The sequence below is a fragment of the Ursus maritimus genome (genome assembly GCF_017311325.1).
Source record: "Ursus maritimus isolate PB19 chromosome X unlocalized genomic scaffold, ASM1731132v1 scaffold_X1, whole genome shotgun sequence".
Classification (NCBI taxonomy): Eukaryota; Metazoa; Chordata; class Mammalia; order Carnivora; family Ursidae; genus Ursus; species Ursus maritimus.
The window spans coordinates 77647143-77651925 of record NW_024423319.1 but is presented as its reverse complement, the minus strand read 5'-3'; the positions used below and the strand labels follow the sequence as shown (position 1 = coordinate 77651925).

At 52.6% G+C, this 4783-nt stretch overlaps 1 non-coding gene across 1 annotated transcript; it reads left to right on the top strand.

The window, feature by feature from the left end:
* The first annotated feature begins 190 nt into the window (after positions 1–190).
* On the top strand, positions 191–351 carry LOC121103804. Its single transcript, XR_005836085.1, has one exon. It is a non-coding gene; the product is annotated as a U1 spliceosomal RNA (small nuclear RNA).
* Positions 352–4783: the final 4432 nt, after the last annotated feature.

Sequence of the window (4783 nt, the reverse complement as noted above, 5' to 3'; positions counted from 1 at the left end):
GGGCCACTCTGCCCAGGCCGGCGGGTCCCGCGTGGGGCCGGGCGAAGGCGGCCGCGGCGGTCGTGCGGCTGGAAGAGGTGTGGGCGGGGGTGGTGCAGGGGGCGGGTGGAGGGGCGGCGGCGGGAGGGAAGGGACCGTGAGTAAGGAGCGGGGCGAGCGCGAGGGTGCGTGTCGAGGCAGGGCGAGGCTCATACTTACCTGGCAGGGAGATACCATGATCACGAAGGTGTTTTCCCAGGGCGAGGCTTATCCATTGCACTCCGGATGTGCTGACCCGCGATTTCCCCCAAATGTGGGAAACTCGACTGCATAATTTGTGGTAGTGGGGGACTGCGTTCGCGCTTTCCCTGGCTTTACTATTGTCTACAACGGTAGATTAAAAGGCTATTTTGCTTTTCGTTGTTCTCTTTTACTTGGCTCTTTGTTGGTGGTTGGCATCACTGTGGCGTCCCGATCGCGCTGTGAGATGAGAATTCCTGTTTCTATAGGTGAGATTGTCCGAAAAAGGAACTTTAAAGCTTTTGGTGTTGTTGACTTTTCAGGTCCGACTCAGGCGAGTTCCTTCGTCACTGAGGGTGAGGAGTTCTTGACGCACAAAAAGTTATAGAGACCGATAAGGGTGTCTGCCGGGAGTGGTGGAAGCACAGTGAGTCTGTCCTCGGAGGTCGCTCACTAAATTGAGAATCCGACCCCCGGCTGGCCCGGGTAACAAGTGGCTGGGGAAGAATTTGAGGCCTTTCATAACGATGCAGATGTACTCTTGCCCTGGGGCACGGGGTTTCGAGTGAGCAGTGAGGAAGATGGGCCGGCATCCGGAATTGCACGCAGACTTCACGCGGTCTGTCGCCGTGAGGCTTGGGAGGACCTGTCCGGAGTGAGCCCCTGCCCCCGGAGAGGCCGAATCAAAGGCTACAGCTCATCGCTCGGGGATGGGAGAGATGGGAGAGATGGGAGAGATGGGCGGCGCCACTGTAGAGGCTTCCACGTTCCGCGCGGTGGGCTTTTCCGGAACGTCTGCAACTGCGTCGTTCTTCGCGCTCGCAAGTACATAGATGTCCATGTGTGGGACGGAGGCGAGGTCTGTGAGGCCCTCCCCAAACGGAGGCCCTCCTCTGATGGACACGGGAGACCCGGCGAGAGACTGGCCGGCCGTAAAAAAAAAGACCTTCCACAGACGCTGGAATCTCCTGACTGCCCAGGAGTATGTCCCCAGGGACGTGCGGTTGTATTGAAGATGAGGGGCTGCCGTTTGGCAGGGACGCTTTCCTCAGTGATCATACTGCCATTTCACCATCCTAAGTCCAGTCCTCCCGGACCTCAGCCACCAGGACGCGGGTGATGGAAAAGAGCAAACGTGAATTTTCCCCTAATTGCCAAAAGAACCCAGGGGCGTTCCTCTCCCTTAGGAACTTTATAAATTCTGTTCTGTCCTTTTGAGGTACATGTCAATTTCATTAACCGCTAAATAAATCTCTTGCCTGTCTTGCACAGAAAGCTAACGATGGTGGTCTCAGGGCCAGGAAGCCATGTCTTTGAGATGTAAACAGCGGGGGAAGTGGTGCCCCCTGTCCCTGTGTCTCTGGGCTGGGTCGTTTGCTGTGGCTCCCGGAGGCTGTAACCACCACTGCTTGTGGTGAGGAGATAAAATTATAGTTTTATTCTCACTTTGGGTGAAGACGGTTAATAAAGATGGCCTCCAATTACCGGTTGAGTTGGAGGAACTGTGTGTGTGCCATAGTATTTGCTGTCAGGACCTCTTCAATGGCGGAGCAAATTGTGGCGATTATTTTAAAGATTTCATTTATTTGAGGTGGAGAAAAGCATGAGCTGGGGAGAGGGTAGAGGACCTCACGGCCGAGGCGGGGGCTTCGGCAGTGGGACTCGTCCCAGGACCCAGGGATGCGCACAAGACTTCCAGCCACCAGGTGTGCCCGCTAGAGGCGGAGTTCTTGAACTTCTATGTAATGTGAGCTGTATCTGCCTGCCTATAACAGGGTAAAACTTTCTTACCGTTGCAAGAATGAACTAATTTACCCTCGTCCATTCAATGACTAGAGACCTAACACCATGTGACTGTGTGTGGAAATGGGACACAACTCTGCAATTTATCTCACCACAAGCAGGTGGGTTCCTAGCCTGGAGCCGGCTCCGGCGACCCAGCCCAGAGACACAGAATAGGGGGGCACCACTTCCCCCGCTGTTTATCCTCCGAAGACATGGCTAGCCCGCAGGGCCTACATCGCTAGCTTGCCAAGACAGGCAAGAGATTTATTTAGCGGTTAATAAAATTGACATGTACCTCAAAAGGACAGAACAAGAATTTTATAAAGTTCTAAAAGGGGGAGAAACGTCCTGCTTGCCCTTTGGCACCAGGGAAAATTCTACTGTTTGCTCTTCCATCACCCGCGATCACTGTGTGGCTGTATGAGGTCCGGGGAGGACTGGACTTAGGATGGTGAAATGGCGGTATGATCACCGGAGGAAGGTCCCTGCCAGAACAGCCCCTCATCTTCAAAATACAACCGCACCCACGTCTCCTGGGGACATGCTCCACACCAGGCGATCGGGGGAGGGTTCAGCATCCGTGGAAGGTGCCCGGATGGCCGGCCAGTCTGCCGGGTCTCGCGTCCATCGGAGGAGGGGCCTCCGTTTGGGAGGGAGCCTCACAGACCCACCTCCGCTGTCTCCACACATGGACATCCTATGTACTTTTGAGCGCGAAGAACGACGCAGTGCAGACGTTCCAGAAAGCCCCCGCGCCTTGAACGTGAGCTCACAGTGGCTTTGTCTCCATCTCTCCCATCTCTCCATCCTGGGCCGATGAGCTAGCTCTTCGATCCAGCCTCTCAGGAGCAGGGAGGCTCACTCCGACAGGTCCTCCCAAGCCTCACGGCGACCGAATACGTGAAGTCTGCGTGCAATTCCGGATGCCGGCCCATCTTCCTCTCACTGCTCACTGAGAAACTCCCCGATCTGGCCAAGCCATCTGCGGCCTCAACTCCCAGCCACCTGACCCACCTGGCCAGCTGAGGTCGGATTCCTAATTTAGGAACGACCTCGGGGCCAGGGGCACTCCACGCCACCAAGCACCACCACCCCCGGCTGAAGCTATCCGTGCATCAGCACACGATGCGTCAGGCTCGCCTCCCGTTCGGAGGCTCGATTCGGTGTCCGGACAGCTGGGAGCAACTGAAACTTTCAAAAAGTTCACTCGAACACCTGCTAAGCGGAGATTTGCTAAATGTGCAACGTCGGGCGTGATGCCAACCGGCAGAGTAAAGAGAACGGCGAAAAGCAAAATAACAGCAATCCGTTGTAGGCTAAGCTTTCAGAGCTTTACTGACACTACCTGAGGCCAGCTACGAGTCATTTCCCACGTTTGAGGGAAATCACGAGAGTCAGCATTTGAAGCCACAGCGTGATCATGTTGTCTCCCCCTGCCAGGCTGGCTGGGGTTCCTCGCCCACCTCGTGCCACCTGTGCGCTCGCCGCTCACTACGATCCCTTCCCTCTGCCGCCTCCACTGCCTGCACCCGCCCACGTAACTCCCGGCACCGCAGACTCCGCCGCGACACTCTCCGGCCCCGCCGCTGCGCTAACACCTGCTGCTCCGTAACTGGCATTCATATTGAGAGTGATTATTGAGAGATATGATTTTAATTATGTAATGTTGCCTGTGACGTCTTTTTCTCTATAGATTGTAAATTTCTGTTCTGTATCACTCTTGGGGCCTTTTTACTTTGATAGAACCCCCCCTTAACATCTCTTGTAGGGCTGGTTTGGTTGTTACGAATTCCTTCAGTGTCTGCCGATCCTGGAAGGCACTTATATCTTCATCAACTCTGAATGACAGCCTTGCTGGACAAAGGATCCTTGGCTGCATGTTCTTCTCGGATAAAGCTTTGAAAATACCCTGCCAACCCTTCCTATCTTGCCAGGTCTGTGTAGACAGCTCTGACGTTATTCTGATATTTTCACCTCTGTATGGGAGAAATCTTTTTGCCCTGGCCGCTTTCAATACTGTATCTTTGGATGTAATATTTGCGAATTGCACTATGACGTGATGTAGTGTAGGTTTGCCATGGCTGACCTTGGGAGAGGTCCTCTCTGCCTCTTGGACATGAATGCTTGTTTCCTTTGCCAGATTAGGGAAGTTTTTGGCTACAATTTGTTCAAATAACTCTTCTATACCTCTCTCTTTTTCCACCCCCTCGGGGATGCTGATGATTCTGACATTGGAACATTTCATTGAGTCAGTAAACTTCTGTAATCGACATTCTTGAGATTGGATTTTTGTAAGCAAAGTTTTTGTTTTATTTATTTATTTTTTTAAAGATTATTTATTTATTTATGTGACAGAGAGACAGCCAGCAAGAGAGGGAACACAGCAGGGGGAGTGGGAGAGGAAGAAGCAGGCTCCCAACGGAGGAGCCCGATGTGGGACTCGATCCCGGAACGCCAGGATCACGCCCTGAGCCGAAGGCAGCCACTTTAACGACTGCGCTACCCAGGCACCCCAAAGTTTCTGTTTTAACTTTCTCTTCATCCCATCCTCTAATTCACTAATTCGTTCTTCTGCCTCATTTACCCTGGCCGTCAGAGCTTCTAGTTTTGACTGCATTTGATTCATAGCATTTTAATTTCTGCAAGATTCACTCTCATTTCAGACCTTAGACATTCTATGTACTTGTTAATTTTTTTTTCAAGTCTACACCTCATCTTGACCATTGTTACTCTGAATTCCATTTCTGATAATTTGGTTATATCCATATCCATCAGTTCT